At 40.2% G+C, this 21,158-nt stretch overlaps 1 pseudogene; it reads right to left on the reverse strand.

Moving 5' to 3' along the window:
• Nucleotides 1-18,323: 18,323 nt before the first annotated feature.
• Nucleotides 18,324-18,640, reverse strand: LOC118902045 (annotated as a pseudogene).
• Between the last annotated feature and the right edge of the window lie 2,518 nt (nt 18,641-21,158).

Consider the following 21,158-nt stretch of genomic DNA (forward strand, 5'->3'; position numbering starts at 1 on the left):
GAAAGAACCTTTTTAATTTTGGTTTTGTTCTTAATATCTTGATTTATTCCATTGTGATCAGAGAGTGTTGTTATTTCTACTTTATGGTAATTATTGATGTTTTGACCTAATATATGATTCACTTTGGGCACTGTTAATCTGTGTTCTTGAAGAAGGCATATTCTCTATTGTCAGTGTGTGGTGTTATACATGTATATATTTATGTGTGAGTACACACACAGTTTATCTTCATTATCCATGGATTCCATATTTGTGAATTCGCCTACCTGCTAAAATTTACTTATAACTCCAAAGTCAATTTTTGGGGCACTTTTGTGGTCATTTGTGGACTTGTGCCTGTGCAGAGTGGTGAAAAATTTGAGTCCCTTGACATGTGAATTCCCAGCTGAACACGCTGAGGTTCTGCCTTTTGTTTTAGCTCTCATACTGTAAATGTTCTTTTCATTATGTATTTCATTATGTATTTAGTACCACATTTTTCCCATTTTTGTGCTTTTTGTTGATGATTTCACTGTTGAAAATGGCTCTCCAAGCACAGAAGACTTCCCTTCCTTGGTTTGGTCTCAGCTCTTCTCTTCAGCTTCAGATTCTTCTCACCTACTGCCTTACACTTTCAGATAGAGCTACGCCCATCTACTTATAGCTCTGGGACATGTCAATCTTGTTCAAAACTCCCTGCTTTTTTCCATGCTTCTTGTCCTCTTGACCAGGTTAATTCTTGACTTTGTTAAAGCTTTTAAAAACTTTGTGCCAACTACTTTGGAAGTATCGCTTCCAGAAAGCCATCTCCGTGTTTGCGCTGCTGTCCCTTCTGGCCCTTCCCTCTGCTTCACTGCAGTGCCCAGGAACACCTCTTATGAGTGAACTTATCCATAATTGTCTGGCTATAAGTTTGCCTCCCCAGGTATACTTTATGAGCCTTCACAACATGAGCTTTATTTATCTTTATGGTATCATAACCTTACCTCGTGCTAGTTATGTAATGGGACTTCACTTTATGTTTGTTAAATGAATGAATCAAAGTATTGAATAATTAGGAAATATTTCCAATCGAGCAAAAAACGAAATCAAAAGGCATTATTTGATCTTGGAGAGAGATGAGCCTTGGAAATGGCTATCCAGAATAACTTTTCCTGAGTTGGTGTGCTACCTGAAAAGTGATTTCATTAGGGAAGCTGTACTTCACTACTTCGGAAGTTAGAAATCCATTCTACTTTTTTACATATACTTCTGCATGGCTTGATGTTAATTTAGTTGAGCCCAAATTTGGAAAAGTTTGTGGATATTTTGTTAACTGTTGTTGATTTCCTGGAGATGACCAGAATTCAGTGTTCTTAGAATCTAGCATCCCAGCAGCTTTTCAAGCCCCCTCAACCAGTGTATATTTTTTAAAATGTATGTCCATAACATTAAAACAAGCAGTGAAAGATTTTTTTCTCTCTAGATGAGTTTCAGTCAGAATCTGTAATTGTTTTTCTCATAATATTGCGTAAGTGTCAATAAAACCCAAGCCAAACATGATTGATTTATACCAGAACTTTATTTTTTAAAGTGGCCATCATTAATAACTTGTTACGCAGGCAACAATCTACTTTTTACTGAAGATTTGGCAGTTGCATTGGACTATCTCCTGTGCTCCCTTAACCCAACCAGAATATCACAAAAGAGGAATCAACCTAAAACTACTCTGACATATCAGGTATTTTTACTGTACTATTTTAATTCAACACAAGATTATGAATCAAACATTCTGGTTTCTACTGCAATTTCTCTCACTGGTTTTCTCAACTCTTTGTATTGTGAATCTTTTTTTTTTTAATAAATATTTAGTTATTTGGCTGCATTGGGTCTTTGTTGCTGTGTGCGAGCTTTCTCTAGTTGTGGCGAGCGGGGGCTACTCTTCGTTGCAGTGCGCGGGCTTCTTGCGGTGGCTTCTCTTGTTGTGGAGCACGGGCTCTAGGCACGCGAGCTTCAGGAGTTGTGGCACAGGGGGTTAGTTGCTCTGTGCCATGTGGGATCTTCCGGGACCAGGGATTGAACCCGTGTCCCCTGCACTGGCAGGGGATTCTTAACCACTGCGCCACCAGGGAGGTCTCTGTATTGTGAATCTTAATAGTTGAAAATGATTTAGTCCCTTTTATTAAAAACTATATATATTTAGTAATTAGTTGATAAAGGATTGCCTTTTTAATCTCACCACATTTTACGAATCTAAAACTGTTCTCTTTTTTCCTCTTTGTAACACTTTGAAAAGAATTTAAAATTTTATTGTGCTTCTTGCAGTTATTCTTTTTTTTTTTCACATGGAAGCAGAAGGCTGTGTAGGTGCCTTGTAAAAGGCTGTCTTCATGACATCCCTAACAACTTAAAGCAATCCTGCTAAAAAAGATTTCTGAGTTCCAGCTTTGAAATGGTCTAAAAAGAAAAATCAACAAGAAAGAAAAGTAACCCCTTGGCTACATTTGCCAGTGAGTTTCCTTCCTAGGTTAGAGGAGCAGCGTTCTTTTCCTTTGTCTTCATGTTACCTGATACTGTGTTGTCAACAGCAGCTCATTTATCTTTTGCAATAAAAAAATGAAAGCTTAGAGGGGGTTGCTAATAGCACCAGTCTTTGTATAGGTTGAGTGGAGTTTAGTTTCTGTTCTTTTTCCTTGTGAACAAAGAACATCTTTTTGGAGACAGCCAGAAACTAGAGGTAAAGTGTCACATAGTAGAAAGATCCTCCTGTTCGGGTGGCAGGAACTCCCAGGAATGACCAGGAGCCTTGTGGGCTTCATTTTCTCATTTGTAAAATGAGCAGATTAAATAAGATTACCGCTAGAGTCCCTTCTATTTCTAAAATGCTAGAGTACAGTAACCAAAATACTTTTGAAAAGATTCCGTATAGAAATTGGGACTTTTCTGCACTTTGGCACATCCCTGCCCTTCCTTTGCTGTGCCCCCTCCTTAAACTGCTGAGTCACGCAGCTGGTACGTGGGCTGACTCTCCCGGTAGCTTCACCTTATCTGAACACTGGCTACTGCAGGGAGGCACCTTGTCTTTGGAGGTCTCAGGCTTTGAGTTTCACTTCTTTGAGTCTTTTATCTCTGAAATATTATGTAGGTTCTTGCCAAATAAGGGTCATTTTTGCCTGGCTTTTGGATGGTTTTGTGGGCTGAATGTGTTCCCCCAAATTCATATGTTGAAGTCCTAACCCCCAGCATGGAAATGGGGCCTCTAAGGAAGTAATTCAGGTTAAATGAATTCTTAAGGCTGGGGCCCCGATCCGATAGGATTACTGTCCATATAAGAAGAGACACTAGAGAGCTTGCTCTCTCTCTTCAAGCGCTCACGCGCTGAGGCAAGGGCTTGTGAGCACGCAGCGTTTACAACCTAGGAAGAGAGTTCTTATTAGAAACCTAATCAACTGGCACCTTGATCAAGGATGTCCAGCCTCTAGAACTGTGAGAGAATAAATATTGTTTAAGGCACTTAGTCCGGTGTTTTGTTATGGCAGCCCAAGCTGACTGATAACAGATGGCAGGAACGCAGACTATCTTAGGGTTTTTCTGTTGTAAGTAGGGAAGGCAAGTAGGTAGTATGTGTGGGTGTGTTAGGGGGTGGGGTTTAAGGAAAGAGCGTATAAAAACATGAACTGTTTCACAAGGTATTTTCTTCTTCGCCTGAACTGAGAACAGCTTCTCTCCTGAGGATACCACTTAGAGTCCCCAGAGCAGAGGCTGCTCGCACTTTCTTTAATCCGTGTGTCTAGGGCCCGGAGCACCATAGATTTTTTCTTAGCCTTCCACTACTGTTTCTTTCCAGCACACACTTGCCTAATGTGAAGTTCACGAACTATGCCATACTCAACTTGTTCTTCTTACTGTCATTTTCTATTCTTCGGGTCAGGCCTCCTTGCTCACGAGGGGCTTCGGGGTCTCAGTCACAGCCCTGTCTCATCCCCACTGCTGTCATCACCACGGACAGCTTAGCTGTACCTGAGAAGTTCCCTCCAGCAACCCAGGCTGGAAGTTCTTTACCCTCTTCAAATTTTAACATTTCCATTTCATATCAGCGTCCTATCTGGTTGATCATAGTCTGTGCCTAGGTCGTCATCTGAAAATGCACCACAGAAATATAAAACTGTTATACCAATCTTTGGCTACACTTTCCTATTCATCTAACTTTTTTCATTTTCATTTTCTTCCACCTTACTTTTTCTCTTCCTTCATTAAAACCTCCAGAACTTGGACCTCTTCCTTTTCTGTCCAAACATCCCTCTTCTGGCCTGTCATTGTTATCTAGCCTAGACTCTGGTGTGTCACCTCAGGCCCTCCTACCAGGATCCTCACCTACTGGCCACCTGTTTTTCTCCCATCATTGTCTAACCAATCCTTAGGCTTTGATATATCCAACCATATGCCTCACCCACTCTTGCCTCTGGAGCTGGTCCTGCTGGGGGGCACAATTTTGCTAGTTGATGCTCCTACAGTTTCAGTCTCCAACGTAGCTTGGCCTTTAAGAGCACTTTAACAACCAGCTATCTCACAAGAAAGCCCTGAAGTGTTTGCCAGTTCCCATGGAATAAAAACTCTCACCGTGGCCAATTTCAGGCGACTAACATGATGTCACTGATTGCGGAGTTGGGAAGAGATGCTAACAGTTGGCCCTCATGAGCTGCTATCAGCCAGCTACAGCACATCAACGGGTCATTCAAGACCACTGCCTGAAGGGTTCTGATGTGCTGCTTTTGAAATGACTCTTACTCACGTATGACCAGAATGAGTTTAGGGTTCTGGGTTACCAATGGTCTACTGCTGACTCCTGGGATTGAACCACTTGTAGGCCCATGCATTGATTCTCTACTATATGTTTTGACCATGGTACTGGCTCTGGTCTACAGCACCCAAGGGCAGCGAGCGTGGTTTTTAGCATCCTTTACTCTGCACGCCCTTCTTCTGCTGGTACCCAGGGTGGTTACTGCACTCCTTAGGCTTGGGCAGTTCTCCCAGGGTGACTGCATTGCACCTCTCTTCTTTGAGGGCTTTCAAGACCATTGCTCTGTGATGCAAATGGGTACTTCTGACTGATGTCCTTTGTTGCCTCTGATTGACATGAATCACACTTAAGCCATGCCGGGATCAGAGAGAGTATTCATTTACACGGAAGGAAAAACAATATATATTTGTAATTTTATTCCAGGAAATGTTTAACTTTCTCATTCTCTGACATAATACAGTCCGAATAGATCTAGACCATCTGGACATCCCCTGGAACATCATATTGATCCATTACAGCAATGACATTCTGCTGATGAGGCAAGATAAACGGGGTCGGGGGTAGCTAGCATGCTGGAGGCCTTGGTAAAACACATACATGATAAGCCCTAAGACGATTCATAGATCTACCTCTTAAGTAAAGTTTCTAGGAGGCCAGTGGTCAGAATATGGTATGATGTCCCCTCCAAAGGAAATGAGAAAATGCTACATTGTGCATTTTTGACTACGAAGAAGGAATCACAATGCATAATAGGTCTGTTTGGATTCCAGAGGCACCACATTCCACACCTAAGAATACTGCTTCCTCCCATATAGTGAGTGATATGGGAGGCTGCCAGATTCGAGTGGGGCTTAGAACTGGTAACCTCTGCAACAACTGGAGCCTTTGGTGTAAGTAGCTCGGCCACTTGGGCTGTATGGCTTCATAGACCTTACAGTGTTGGAGATGTCAATGGTTGAGAAAGATTCAATGAGGAGTTTCTCCCAGTGGAAGAATCACCAACTGGCCCCTTGAGGTTTGGGAGTAAAGTCTTGCCATCTGCAGCAGAGAATTAATTGCCTTTTGAAAAATAGCTGTTAGTGTGCTACTGGTCCCCAGTAGAGATGGAACAGTTGAACATGGGACCCCAAGTAACCATGTGTCTTAAAATGGCCATCATGATCTGGATCCTGTTGGTCATACCAGGTTATAACGTCAGGTGGGCTCAGTGGTAGTCCATTATAGGTTGGAAATAATACATCTGGACCAAGTATGAGCAGGACCAAAAGATTCAAGCAGAATGAATGAGCAGATAACCCACCCCCTACACTATCCATCATATTTGCACCACTGCCCCTCCTCCAGTTCACACCTCTGGTCACGTGGGAGGGCCTGTAGGACCAGCTGAAGGAAGGCGGAAAACCCTCAGCTTGGTTGATAGACGGTTTGGCTTGTTTTGTAGATGTAAGCTTGATGTGAGCAGCAGCTGAATTACTGCCCCACTCAGGGTGGTCTTGACAAAACTGCAGTGAAGGAAAATATTCCCAGTGGGTGGTACACTAGGCTATCCACCTTGTGTGGAAGGAAGTTACACTGTATGAGGACTAACGGCAGTGACAACCTGGTCAGAGATAGAAGGAAGAAAGATCGGGAGACTGGTGACAAGATCTAAGAGACATATGGATGAATATATGGGAGTGGACATGATGTGTAAAGATCATTCTTACATTAACCATGCCCCAGATAGAATCCACCATGGGAGAGGCACTAAACAAATAAGCAGTCAAAATGGCTTGGCCATTTGATGTTGCCAACCTATATCAGTGGCCACGCTAGGGCTAGCACGGTGGGCACATAGATGATGTGATCACATTAACAGTGAAGAAGGCTATGATGTATGAGCTTAATAGCATGAATTCCTACCTACCAATCAGATCTGCTTCCTCTGAATGTCCAACAATAGAGAACAACCCTGAGCTTCTGGTACGGCATAATTCCTCTTTCACAGGTGTTACTTTCTAATGATGCTTTGTACCCCCAACTCTGTCCCAGTGTCTGCTTCCCAGAGAACACCACCTGTGATGAAGTATCTTTTCCAAGAAAACATTATCCAAAAATATATCATGCTCCTAAAACCACTATTCCACTCCCTGTACACTCCTTTCCCTCTAGTAGTTGATCTTGCCTCTAATTTCACAAAGAATCAAATAAGAAGTCCCACCACACTACATCTTCAAAACTTCAAATATTATGCATCCCCATAACTTACTTTTCTGCAACCTCAGAAGTAGAGATGCTCTGATGTTCTCTATCTCATTCAATCCCAGGGCCTCCCTCTGTGTCCTCTCCTTTATGTTCAATATTTCCCCTCTAATAGTTTTCCTCATGAGACATGAGAATACAAAAGTCTCTTTTTGCCTTAAAGCAAACAAAATAACAATGCATACCTCTCTTCACCTCCACCCTTCTCTCTCGACTTCACAGCCAAAAAGTTCTTTAAAATTAGTGTATTCTTGCTATCTCTACTTCTACATCTTTCTATTAGTTAGATTTCTCTAGAGAAACAGAACCAATAGGAGATGTATACATATACATGAGAAGTCCCATGGTCTGCTGTCTGCAAGCTGGAGACCCAGGAAAGCCGATGGTGTAGTTCAAAGGACTGAGAGCTGGAGAGTCAATGGTGTAGTTTCCGGCCTGGGTCCGAAGGCCTGAGAACCAGGAGAACTGAGGGCAGGAAAAGATTGATTGTCCAGCTCAAACAGTCAAGCTGAGAGCACAGCTTCCCTTCTTTCGCCTCCCTCAATAGGTTGGATGATGCCGATCCACGTTGGGGAGGGCCATCTGGTTTACTCAGTCCACCAGTCCAAATGCTAATCTCTTCTGGAAACACCCTCATAGACACCCCCAGAAATAATGTTTAACCAGCTAGCGAGGTATCCCTTGACACAGTCAGGTTGACACATAAAATTAACCATCACAACCTTCAACTCCCTCTTTCATCTAGTATGATTTTAGTGGGGTTTTTTTGTCAGAACAAAAGAATTTTCAAAATGAATATTTGATATCCATTCTAGTGAGACAGGAGATTTTCCCTATTGGTTTTCTTTGTAAATCAAACAGTATGAAATTTTTGATGAAACCTAAACTTAATAAATTTCCAAGCACTAAGCTCTGTCCACTGAGCTCTGGGTTAGGGGAGGGATGCCCAAGTCTGGTGAAGAAGATCCAGATAGCCTGGGCAGACACTTGGCCTAGATATTCTTTGTGCACTACTTCCACAGATATCCCTCCTGTTCTCCACGAATAAAGGAAGTTTCTAGTATTCTCCAAGTCCCTGTAGTAAGGATGGAGGCGAGTGAAGGGGTGAGCTGGGGCAACCAAGGAAAGAAGGGTTATGTGAATAGTCTGACCCATAATATTGACAGATATCACCTCCTCTTTCTAGCTCCCTCCTCTTTAAATCATTTCCATTCACTGACACTGACCTCAAGTACATATTGATCTGAGTACTTGACACTAAGGCACATATGACCAATTGGCTTAACCTTCTGTAAAACTCCATTGGTCTTTGTGTTATTAAGATTCAGATGCTCTTTTAGATTCAGCCCAGCTTCCTAGGTTCTCTCTTGATGGCCTCAGGGACTCCGCCGCCTTTCCTTTCTTCTTCCTCTTCTCTTAAAAAAAAAAAAAACCTTTATTTTTCCCCTTATTATTTTAAAGGCAATACCTGTTCACTGGAGAAAAATCAGAAAGTACAGAGAAATATGTATAGCTGATTCACTTTGTTATACAGCAGAAACTAACACACCATTGTAAAGCAATTATACTCCAATAGAGATGTTAAAAGATAAATAAATAAAATAAAATACAGGGGAAAAGAAAAGAAAGTACAGAGGAGCCAACAATTACATTATTTATAAACCTATTTTCATTTTGGTTATACATATTTCCCAAACTTTCACTGTGCATGGGTATCTTATGTTTGTGTATAAGTGTATGTATGTACATAAGTCTATTGCATTAGTCCATGATAGAAACAAACACATGCATGCACTATTAAGTTGGCCACAGTTGTTTTATAACCAGCATTTGTTTTTTGCTTTTCAAGAGAATAACTTTAAATTCATGTTATATAATTTTTAGTGACTGCCTAGAATTCCATCATATGGTTATACCACAATTTGCTTTTTAAAGCTCCTATTCTGGACATTTTGGGTTCCCAGATTTTTTTTAGACTGTGTCAATACTGCTGTGACAAATATTCTTGTATCAAGATTTTTGTGCATATTGTCAAGTGACAAATATTCTTGTATCAAGATTTTTGTGCATATTGTCAATTTCAGTTCCTACACGTGGAATTCTGGGTTTAATGATATACATATGTTTGATATATTTTGTTGTATTTACTTCTGCAAGACTTGAACACATTTTTACTTCCTCGCTGAAGTTTAAGAGAGAATTCTTGCTAACACTGGCTAAGTATCATTAAAAAATACCCAACCCAATCAGCCCCAAATGATATCTCTTTTCTTCATTAAAGCTCTGGCCACCCACTCTATACTTTGGAGATCAGATTTCCACAAATAGCTGCAGAGGAGAAGGCAGCCAATCTTTATTGCATACCCACGCCTTGCGGGCCACTGTGCTAAGTTCTGGGAGAGCTTAAATAAGTACAGCACAGTTCCAGTTGTCTTCCATTTGAGTCTAAGGGGGCTAGAGGCAGGGCTGTAGATAGACCTGTAAACACATCATCGCAACACAATAAGTTAAGTGTAATAGCGTTAAGGTGCTATGGGAACACTCAGGCGTGAAGTGAGGTCAGCTGTGTTAGGTCTGAGTCTTAATTCAGTGTCTAAGTTAAGACAAACCAAGATTAGGAGTTAACCAGGCATAAAAATGGGTTTTCAGACAGGAATAACAATCTGTGCCAAGGCAAGGGATTGTGACACATTCAGTGGCCTTTTTGGGAATAGCAAGCAGCCTGGCATGGCTGGAGCGGAGTGTGTACGTTGGGGACACTGTAGTGGATAAGACTAGAAAGCAGGAATTGTGTTGGGAAGAGCTTGGTGGTCTGCATTTAGGATTTTTTCCTCGTGGATGTTAGGAAATACTGGAAGGTATTAAGTGGAGAATCACAGAATTGATCTGCATTTTGGAGAAGTAACTAGATGCAGTGTGGAGGGTCAGGTGAGGGCACTACCGGAAGCAAGCAAGGAGGCTAGCTTGGAGACTAGAGCGGAGGAGGAATTTAAAAGATAATACCAGGTGATAGCAATCGCATCGGGGCTATTTGGGCTGTTGAGTATGAGATGGAACGTTCTTCTTTGGGTCATCTGGCTGACTAGTGGGGCCACTTTAGCTATAGAATCCCTTTGGTTCCACATTCCCAATCCTTTCCTTTGTCTCGTGGGGCACTCCCACACTGTATGAATACCGTATGCTGCTCTGTCACATACTGCAATGAAGAGTAACTTCTGTGGAGTTGGACAAGGTTAGAGAAACGTGAGTAGACTGCACAAGGAGATGGAGGAATTAGAAATTAAGATTAGGCTGGAGTTAGAGTGGCAAATAGATGATATAACAAACAGAGGTGATGAATAGGTTTATTACCTTGATTGTCCTGATGGTTTTGGCATATCTCCAAAGTCATCAAATTTTATACATTAAATATGTCCAATTTTTTGGATATCAATTATATCTCGATAAAGCTTTTTTTTTAAAAAAACAAAACAAAAAAAACCACTAAGGGTTTGGATAAGGTGAACAAAGATTTGTTCACAAAGTCCTGAAATACCAAATTAGAAGCTAACCCTGAATATATAAAGTGGGACATTCAGGATGATAAAACTTAGTAAATGTGGGAACCTTGTGAGAATGAGTGGAAGTACAGTCTGAAAATATTAGGAGAGTCAACTAAATTTCAGTCACAAATAAGAAACCTCCAGACAGAAGCTTAGGTATGGCCGTGACCTCAGTTACACCTGGTGCAAGTGTAGGCATGACATCCCCACAAATGCCTACAGGTGTGAAAAAACATCATGGCTGGAGTATTTAGGGGCAATATCCTAAAAGACCACAAGGTGGTAATGTCATTTCACAAGTCTGTCTTTCACTTGGTTGCTTCCTCTTTTTCTGTTTGTATTTATGCCTTTATTCCTCTGTGTTCCAGTCCTTTTCATCTTTCTGCCTTTTTCTGACTTGTGTATCCTCCCTTTAAAAATTTCCCCTCTCTTTCATTATCTCCCTAACTGGCCATGATTAGGAGTAATGCAATTTTTCCATTATTCACTTAATAGAATCTTGTTTTGTCCTTAAACAAAATCTGTTATAGAAAAATTGAAACCTATATGAAAGTGCACGGAATAGTATAATGAATCCCTATGTACCTATCACCCAGCTGCAAAGTCATCAATTCATAGCCAATCTTACTTTACCTATGTCCCCACCCACTTTCCCACTTCCCAGATTATTTTGAAGCAAGCTCCGGCCCTGTACCAAGTTAATCTGTAAGTGTGTCTGTATCAATCTCTCAAACCTGAGGACTCTTAAGCAAAACCACAATGGCAATGTTACTCCAAAAATGTGAGTAATTCCTTAGTAGCACAAAATCCAGTTAATGTTCACATTTCTAATGTCTGCCATGCCAATTTTAAAATATTATTTTATAATTTGTCTGCTGGACTCAGTATCCAAATACTTCCCCACATTGTGATGCGTTGCTCTTTCTCTTCATATTTTTTCAATGTACAGATTCCTGCTTTCTTTCTCTCTCTTTCAACTTACGATTTATTTGTTGAGGGAACTAGAGTTATTTTTCCTATTATTTCCTACAGTCTAGACTTTTGTGATTGCTGTCAATTTTTAAAATGGGTAGTAGAGCATTACGTAAATTTCTACAGAAATTTAAGATGAAGCTAACCACTTGCTTTCTTTGCTCCTGTTACTGAGCTTCTGAACCCTGCTGGAAAAAATTACACACCTGTGCAATTTGTGGCACTAGGATCCAACCTCAGGTGAACTATCAATACAGATCAGATCACCCTTTTTCTAACCTCTAACAAGTTTTATCTTCCTCTGTTTCAAACCTTCACCATGCTCCTTAAACTCAAAGATGGATTGTTTCCATCTCCTGCCCTGTTCTCCTTTACTTTTCTTTTCTCCGTTATCTTAGATGGATGACTCTATTGGTGCTTGCATTCTGGTCTCGCTACCCTGAAATAATTCCTTGCCTAATTCCTAGCAAGGGGCACCTCCTGGGGGTCGAGCAGGTTTTGTCCTGCACAAAGATCCTCAGCTCAAGGGGAAGTGTTGCTCTGCCTGCCAATCCATGTGCTCTGGTGCAAGTTGTGGTTTTTTTTTTAATAAAGGAAAAAAAATCCTATTTTCTATCTTCATGCAATTTTTTCTATTTACTTATTAATTTTAATTAAAAAAATTTTTTATTGAAGTATAGTTGATTTCTATCTTCATTTGATTTTACTCAGATAAGGTTAATGGCACAACTCGTCCCCAGGCTCTGCTTTTCAAGACTCTCCCTTCTGGTTTTTCCAGAACACCCTTCTCTCCCAGTTTTCCTCTTAGCTTTCTCACTGTTTCTTCTTTATTTCTGTTACTGGCTCTCCTATTGTCAACAAATTCAGGTCTGGCTGCTCACTGCTTGAAAGCCAATGCTCGAGAGATAAGTGTTGGTGGGAAAGGAAAGGTTGCTTTATTCAGGAGGCCAGCAACCTGGGGAGAAGGTGGACTCATGTCCCAAAGAACCAACTCCCAACTGCCACTCACAGGGCAGGAGCCTTTAAAGGGGAGTTTCAAGGGTGTATAGGCAGAGGGAGGGGGTTACATGCAGAACAGCACAGTCAGCTCCAACAATCATCTCGAAATTGGTCATGTGGTGGTCTGATCAGTGTCATCTTGATTGTTTTAGGTACAGTTAATCTTCAGTTCCAGGGCTGGTTCGTTCCCGTTTCCCTTGAGGCCTGTTCTCGGAATTGTGTAAGATGGAGCAACTCATGTCATGGCTACAGTCTGGTCATCATGTAGTTAACTCCTTCCACCTGGTGGGGGTTTCAGAATCTGCAAAACAGCTTGAAGGACATGGCTCAAAATATTGTCTATAGCCCTTGAGGAGGAACTAAAGGTCCTTGACTTTGCTTAATGGTTGAACTATTATTATTTTGTCTTGTTTGACTATTTTCCTTTGCTTTTTGCATTTTCTCATTTCTCTGTTTAAATTTATTTTTCTTTGGCTAAAGTTCTTCTACAGACAAGAGGCAGGCAGAGGGGACACGGGCTGCGCGGGGGGGGGTCTTTCCTGGGAAGGCCCCATAGAGTCCTTCTTGGTTATAATATCTTTTAAATTTTGTGGTTGCTCATGGTTTCCTTACTTCTCTTCTTCCCTCTCATGGGCTCTGCCTGGTTTTGTCCATTTCCATGACTTCAGGACCCTTTCTAACTCTATACTGATGACTCCAAAATCTCTAAAACCAGTCTCAACTTTTCCCCGGTGTTCCAGTTCCAAACGATACACAGCCTTCAACATATATCAATCTGAATTCTGTAGACACTTTAAAACTGTCTTGTGGGTTCTTGATCTCTATCACCATCCATTCAGTTTCCTTAGCTAGAAGTTTCAGTCATTTAACTCTCTCATCTCTTAAATCCAATTTATCCCTCAATTCCTTTGAATTTACTTCACTTATTCTAAACATATTTATGGAGGTTCTGTGGGGCAGTGTTCTAGGCACTAAGGATTCAGTAAAAATCCTTGTAAGTTCTCATGGAACTTATAATCTAGTGAGAGACAGAAAATAAACAAATTATGAAGTAAATATATGGTATGAAAATGGTGGAGTAAGTAGTGTGGAGAAATTTTTTCATGTGTCTTGTTCTGGCCTTTCCTTCCCACTGGTCTGGCTCAGGCCCTTTTTATGTCTTTTTTTTTTAAGCTTTTTTAAAAAAAATTAATTAATTTTATTTTATTTATTTTTGGCTGTGTTGGGTCTTCGTTGCTGCGCGCGGGCTTTCTCTAGTTGCAGCGAGCGGGGGCTATTCTTCTTTGCTGTGCACAGGCTTCTCATTGCGGTGGCTTCTTTTGTTGCAGAGCATGGGCTCTAGGTGTGTGGGCTTCAGTAGTTGCAGCACTGCGGGCTCAGTAGTTGTGGCTCGCGGACTCTAGAGCGCAGGCTCAGTAGTTGTGGCGCACGGGCTTAGTTGCTCCACGGCATGTGGGATCTTCCCAGACCAGGGCTCGAACCCGTGTCCCCTGCGTCGGCAGGCAGATTCTTAACCACTGTGCCACCAGGGAAGCCGCCCCTCTTTATGTCTTGCTTTTGCTATTGTCTTGGCTTCCAAACAGGTGCCTTTTCTTCTGGTCTTTCTCTCTACTCCATTATCTGTACTTTAACTTGGTTAATATTCTTTAAAAAAAAAAAAAAAAAGCAACCCAAAAGTTAACATTAATAATGTAATCCTTTTGCTTAAAAGCAATTGGCTCCCTTACCTGAAAATAATATGCAGACTTTTTAGCATCGCAATTAAGGCCTAACTTAACCTTTCAGTTTCTTGTCACTCTCATCCTCTTCCTCTCTCCATGGTCCCATGTCTCGTGCCATCATATCAAGCTTCTTGCCTTTCCTGGTACATCCCCTTTTATAACATTGTACTTTATAGTATATTGTCTGTTCTTCCTCAGATATTCTTTGTCACATTTGTGGCTTGAATGTCACTCCCCTGGGGAAGCTTTCTTCAATCCTCTAGGCTGAGTTAGCTATTCCATTTTCCATGCTGGACCACCACTCTGTTCTTACCTCTGTAATAGAGTTTAAGGTGTTTTTCTTGGAATTTATGCTCTGGGTGGATGTGGGGCAGAAATATCGTCTTCAGCATCCATGTGACTCATCCATCCACATGACTCTAGGACCTACTGCAGAGCTTCACCCAGGGTGAAGGGGAAGGCAGTCAGTGAGTATGGCCCAGGCTCTGGGGCCAGACTGACCATGTCTGACTCCTGGTCTGGCCACTTGCTAGCTGAGTGACTTTGGACACATTAATACACTCCCTGTACCTCAGTCTCCTTATGTTTAAATGGATATTGGTAATTAAACATAACTTACAGAGTCATAAAGATTGGTGGAAATAATGCATATAAATTGCTTCACACAGTGCATGGTAACCATATATGCTCAGTAATGCTAGGTATACCAGATATATATAAAATGAATGACGTTAGCATAACCCGTGTGTTTCCCAGTTAAATGATTATATTGTAAGCTAGTAGCCCCTGAGGGAAAAAGAAAACATCACTCACCACCTGTTTAGGGGATTCAAAGGGAACAACTCCCTAAGTGTAATTAAGGGAATCTGGGAATACTTTGATAGGACACGTACCGTTTTATATCTCCATCCAGGTCTAACCCGTACCCTTTAATGGGAAGCAAAGTCTCGGCACTTTATTTAGGGTGCTATCAGACCTGTTATGAATGGAGCCAAAGAGTTTGTTTTGAGGAATAAAGGATGTAGAGGATCTGAGGGAACCATTAATGAGCCCAGCTGCCATTTCACATACAAGAAGGAGCAGGTTCACAGCACATGCCTCTCAGGGAGGGGAGGGAAAATGTCAAGGATTGTACTGGGAAGGTGTTGGAACATTTTGTGCGAATGTGGCTATTTGGATGAAATGCCTCTAAGGCCCCAAGATAGCACCACGGGCTGTAAAGAGACGAGGAAGAAATAAGACAGAAGCGGAGTGTGTTTCTCCGTGGTGAGTATACAGGCTGAATACAACTCGGACGGTACAGGGGTCAGTGGGATAAAAATGTTAGCTAATGCCATTTTTTTTTAAAAAAAACAGCATCACAGAAAAGCTATGACTAATTCACTCTGGATTTGACTTTCATTCTGCTGCTGCTACTGTTGCTCCTAGAATGATTAAACGAGATTGAGTTAATGAATTCTGTTTTACAGCATCGAGGAGGTCTGATACACTTGAAAAACCTCTGGTACTAACGCAAAACAGAACTCCTATGGATATTCTAAATATTAGCTGGAAGTGTTCCATTAGTATGGAGAGTATCAGGGTGTATGTTTTCATAGGTTGATTAGGAGATGACTTATGCTGTCATGTGAGGGAAATGTCTGTCAGCACCTCCCCTGGACCTTAGAAAGCTCTTATTAATCACTTGCGTTGATGTCACCCACTGGTGTTCAGTCTGGAAGGATCTGCAAAAGGTTAATCTTTCATAGTTTCTTGGGATTTGGAGGGCAACATTCTGAAAACCTAGTTTTAATTTTGATAAATGAATTTAGCAAGTAGTTAATCCCTGAAAAGGACCAAGAGATGATGCTGGCAAGTTATTATACACACAGGTTACTCCAGTCACACAATAAGGCCTTTGACACAGCGAATGAGAAGTAATCGAATGCCGCGGATGGAGATAAATTTATGATCAGGATGTGCCCCTTCTCTCTGCAGAGCCATATTCTCTCTTCCCTTCATCAGGAGACGTTTTTCATCAAACTCACCTGTGCATTGGTCATTCCTCTGTTTTGACCTCTCCCAACGCTTGGTGTATTACTTAAAATAACAGAGGAAAAGTTTCACTCAGTCTCACCATCAGGCATGTTCGTTCTTCTGAACAATTTATTCTGTGGACACAGTGACTTTTGTAACTGGCCAAGTTTTCTATATCCCTTTGACTTTGACTTCAAGGATATTTAAGGATGAAATTTTACCCTACCCGGCAACAGTAGATGAAGATACAGTATGGATTGCAGTATGCTTCTCCCCTAAAGGTTATTCTCTTTGCATTTTGCCTTTTCTCTCTCTCAGCTATTTTATCAAAAGCCATATGTGTATATTTGTGGTAGGCTAGAGGAGGAAGGGCATATGACTTTTTTTCTGGTTATAATAATTGTTTCTCAAATTCAAGCATTTCTGAGAGCATGCCGTTTTATTTTGGGGGTAGTTTCTAGAGTTATTTTTGCCACAGGTTTCCCTTTCATTCCACAAATACTTGCTCAAATGACTTGTCCTCTCTATCATTCTTACTGCCCCCTAGAGCCATTCTTCTAAAATGCAGGTCTGACCAGTCTCACATTTTTGTTCTTAAAAACCTTCACTCCTTCATGGGTTCTAACTGTTGCTAAGATGAAGGCCACATTCCACAATTGGCTTACAATGTCTTATGTGACTTAGCTTTTTTCTTTAGTTTTCTCCCACTCAATGTCACCAGTCACTCTATATTTCAGACATCTCAAATAACTTGTGATTTCCAGCTGCAATTAAGGTACCTAGTCAGTTGAATTTGTATTAATTAAAAGAGAGATTATCCCAGAAGGGCCTGACCCAATCAGGTGTGCCCTTAAAAGAAGTTAGATTTGAAACATGAAAGAGATATCTCCTCCTGGCTTTGAAGAAGTAAGCTGCAGGTTGTAGGAGTGCCATATAGCTAGGAACAGAGGGCAGCCTCTAGGAGCTGAAAGTGACCCCCTAGCCAACACTTAACAAGAATACTGGGACCAGTCCTATGACCACAAGGAACTGAATTCTGCCAACAATCTGAATGAGCTTGGAAGAGGACTCTGAGTCACAGATGAGATCACAGCTCTGGCCACACCTTGATTTTTGGCCTGGCAAGACACTGAGCAGAGGACCCAGTTGACCGGTGACCAGGCTCCTGACCTGAAACTGTGAAATAATAAATTTGTTTTGTTTTAAGCTTCTGTGTGGTTTTCTTTTTCTTTCTTCCTCTTCTTCTTCTCCTTCTTCTTCTTCTTCTTCTTCCTCTTCCTCTTCCTCTTCCTCTTCTTCTTCTTCTTCTTCTTCATCTTCTTCTTTTTCTTCTTTTTGTAATTTGTTATACAGTATTAGAAAATTAAAATTAATACAGAAGGAGAGAGGAAGCATGGAAGGAAGGAGGGAGGGAAGGATATTTGGTCATAATTTCCATTCCCTTGCTCTTTTTCCTAAGACAGAAAGACATACTTAGCTACAATTCATAAATTTTGAAAGGCTAATAAAAAAGAACTTCATGAAGTCCTGTGTAGTTTTTAAGCTTCTAGATTATACTTCATGGATGCTTTACCAAATTTACTAAAGTAAAATATAAGCTAGTGCCACCTTTATTTTGGCTTATTTTCTTTAAAGTTGAGGGACATGAAAATGTTAAGATTTTAAGAGAGTTTGCTTATCTCTTTCTATCTCGATTAGCGTTTTAGATTTTTTACTTTCCTATTAGGTTTCTTAGCATCCTGCATTTGACCTAAAATCTTTAATTTGTATATTATATCATATATAAAATAGTATGTATCCAGTTTTATAACTATAAATAAAATAAACATTCATATATATCACCCAATTAAAAAAATAGATCATTACTACTACACCTGTGGCTCCCGATATGCTCATTCCAAATTGTATCCTCATCCCTCCACTCCATACAATTTTTTAAAGTGTAAATTTCCCCACAAGGGGAATTTTGTTGATGACACTAGCTTATTTCCCTCCCCAAAGAACAAAGCAACCAAATGAAGTGAACATAACCTCAAAATTTTATTGTCTTCATAACAAAACAAAAGATGAAGCTTAGATCTGGATCACTTGGCCCTTTCTCTGATCTCCTCCCAGTTCCAAAGCTTGCATCTCTAAATATCCAGGATTCTTTTAGATCTACATTTGGGCTCAATACGTTCAAGCCTTAGTGCAATCTTCTTTGTAGTTTTAGCCTTTTCCTAGAAAAAACAGCTTAGTCTATGCTTACCATAGTCGCTCTGATTCCTGTTATAATGCTGCTTTCCCTGGGCATACTGAGGATCCTTGCCCTTCTTGTACTGTCATTTTGGGGGGTTGGTGTTGCCACGCTTCTTACAGAAAGTCCAGTGGATTTTAAGAATGTTCACCATGTTTGCAAGAGTGTTATTGGTATGAAAAGAAAAACACTCCATAAATTTTAATAATGTTTTCCTTATCCTTTTAGTAACCCTAATATATATATATATATATAGCTTAATCTTCTCTGTTTTTTTTTTTTTTTTAAATTTTTATTTATTTATTTATGGCTGTGTTGGATCTTCGTTTCTGTGCGAGGGCTTTCTCTAGTTGTGGCAAGCGGGGGCCACTCTTCATCGCGGTGCGCGGGCCTCTCGCTATCGCGGCCTCTCTTGCTGCGGAGCACAGGCTCCAGATGCGCAGGCTCAGTAATTGTGGCTCACGGGCCTAGTCGCTCCGCGGCATGTGGGATCTTCCCAGACCAGGGCTCGAACCCGTGTCGCCTGCATTGGCAGGCAGATTCTCAACCACTGCGCCACCAGGGAAGCCCATCTGTTTTAAACTCTTTTTGCAAACGGTTTTATGATATACTTTTTTTGTGCCTTGATTAATTTAAAGATATTTTAAAGATATTCTCTTGATTTTTTCCTGAGTTTTAAAATTTTGTTGTTTACATTTTAATTATTTTTTATTTGCATACCAATTTTCCTAGAACCATTTAATGAATGATCCACCATTTCCCCAGTGATCTATAATGTCAGATCTGAAATAAATCAGGTTTTCATAAATGCCTGATTTCTATTATAGTCCATTGATTTGTTTTTCTGTTCCCATACCAATGCCACAGTCTCTTGATTATTATAATTTTTATTCAAAATTTTCCTGTGTGGTAAAGCATCTGGCTCTTCCTTTTCAGGGGTGTCTGGGCTATTCTGAGCTGTTGACATTTCCATATGATTTTCCCCCAACATTTTATTATGAAAAGTTCCAAGAATGAAAAGAAGTTGAAAGAATTTTATAGCAAATAAACACCCATGAACCCACTACTTAGATTCTATAATTAACCTTTTGCCATATTGCTTTGTCACATAACTGTCCATCTCTCTATTTACCCATTAATCTACATATGATTAAAAAATTAGCTTTTAGTGTTCCATAAAACCTACTGAACTGTGATTCGAATTAAATTGAATATACAGAACATGTTAGGGATAATTGATATGGTTAGAATACACACATGTTCATGTAATCCATGAACATGGTATATCTCTCATTTATTTAAGTCATCTTTCATGCCTTCCAGTGAAGTATTATATTTTTCTTCTTGGAGATCTTGCAAAGATTTTGTGAAATTTATTTATACAACTTTTTTTAATTTTTGATTTTTAGGGGGTATTTTTAAAAGTTGTGTATTGTAAATGTCTGTTCCTGGTGTGTAAATGTACAATTGACTTTTTAATATGGATTTAAAAACTAATAATCTTATATCTAGCTACCTTGTTAAAATCTCTTAATAGTTCTAACACTTTACCTATATAATTTTTTTTGAGTTTTCTATGTATACAAGCATAAAATGATGGCTGTTCTCTTCAATAAGTGGTGCTGGGAAAATTGGACAGATACATGTAAAAGTATGAAATTAGAACACTCCCTGACACCATGCACAAAAATAAACTCAAAATGGATTAAAGACCTAAGTGTAAGGCCAGACACTATCAAACTCTTAGAGGAAAACATAGGCAGAACACTCTATGACATACATCACAGCAAGCTTCTTTTTGACCCAGCTCCTAGAGAAATGGAAATAAGAACACAAATAAACAAATTGGACCTAATGAAACTTAAAAGCTTTTGCACAGCAAAGGAAACTATAAACAAGACCAAAAGACAACCACCAGAATGGGAGAAAATATTTGCAAATGAAGCAACTGACAAAGGATTAATCTCCAAGATTTACAAGCAGCTCATGCAGCTCAATAACAAAAAAACGAACAACCCAATCCAAAAGTGGGCAGAAGACCTAAATAGACATTTCTCCAAAGAAGATATGCGGATTGCCAACAGACACATGAAAGAATGCTCAACATCATTAATCATTAGAGAAATGCAAATCAAAACTACAATGAGGTATCATCTCACACCGGTCAGAATGGCCATCATCAAAAAATCTAGAAACAATAAATGCTGGAGAGGGTGTGGAGGAAAGGGAACACTCTTGCACTGTTGGTGGGAATGTAAATTGATACAGCCACTATGGAGAACAGTATGGAGGTTCCTTAAAAAACTACAAATAGAACTACCATACGACCCAGCAATCCCACTACTGGGCATATACCCTGAGAAAATCATAGTTCAAAAAGAGTCATGCACCAAAATGTTCATTGCAGCTCTATTTACAACAGCCAGGACATGGAAGCAACCTAAGTGTCCATCATCGGATGAATGGATAAAGAAGATGTGGCACATATATACAATGGAATATTACTCAGCCATAAAAAGAAATGAAATGGAGGTATTTGTAACGAGGTGGATGGATCTAGAGTCTGTCATACAGAGTGAAGTAAGTCAGAAAGAGAAAAACAAATACAGTATGCTAACACATATATATGGAATCTAAGGGAAAAAAAAAAGGCCATGAAGAACCTAGTGGCA

Source organism: Balaenoptera musculus, chromosome 10 (genome assembly GCF_009873245.2).
Source record: "Balaenoptera musculus isolate JJ_BM4_2016_0621 chromosome 10, mBalMus1.pri.v3, whole genome shotgun sequence".
In the NCBI taxonomy this organism is placed as follows: Eukaryota; Metazoa; Chordata; class Mammalia; order Artiodactyla; family Balaenopteridae; genus Balaenoptera; species Balaenoptera musculus.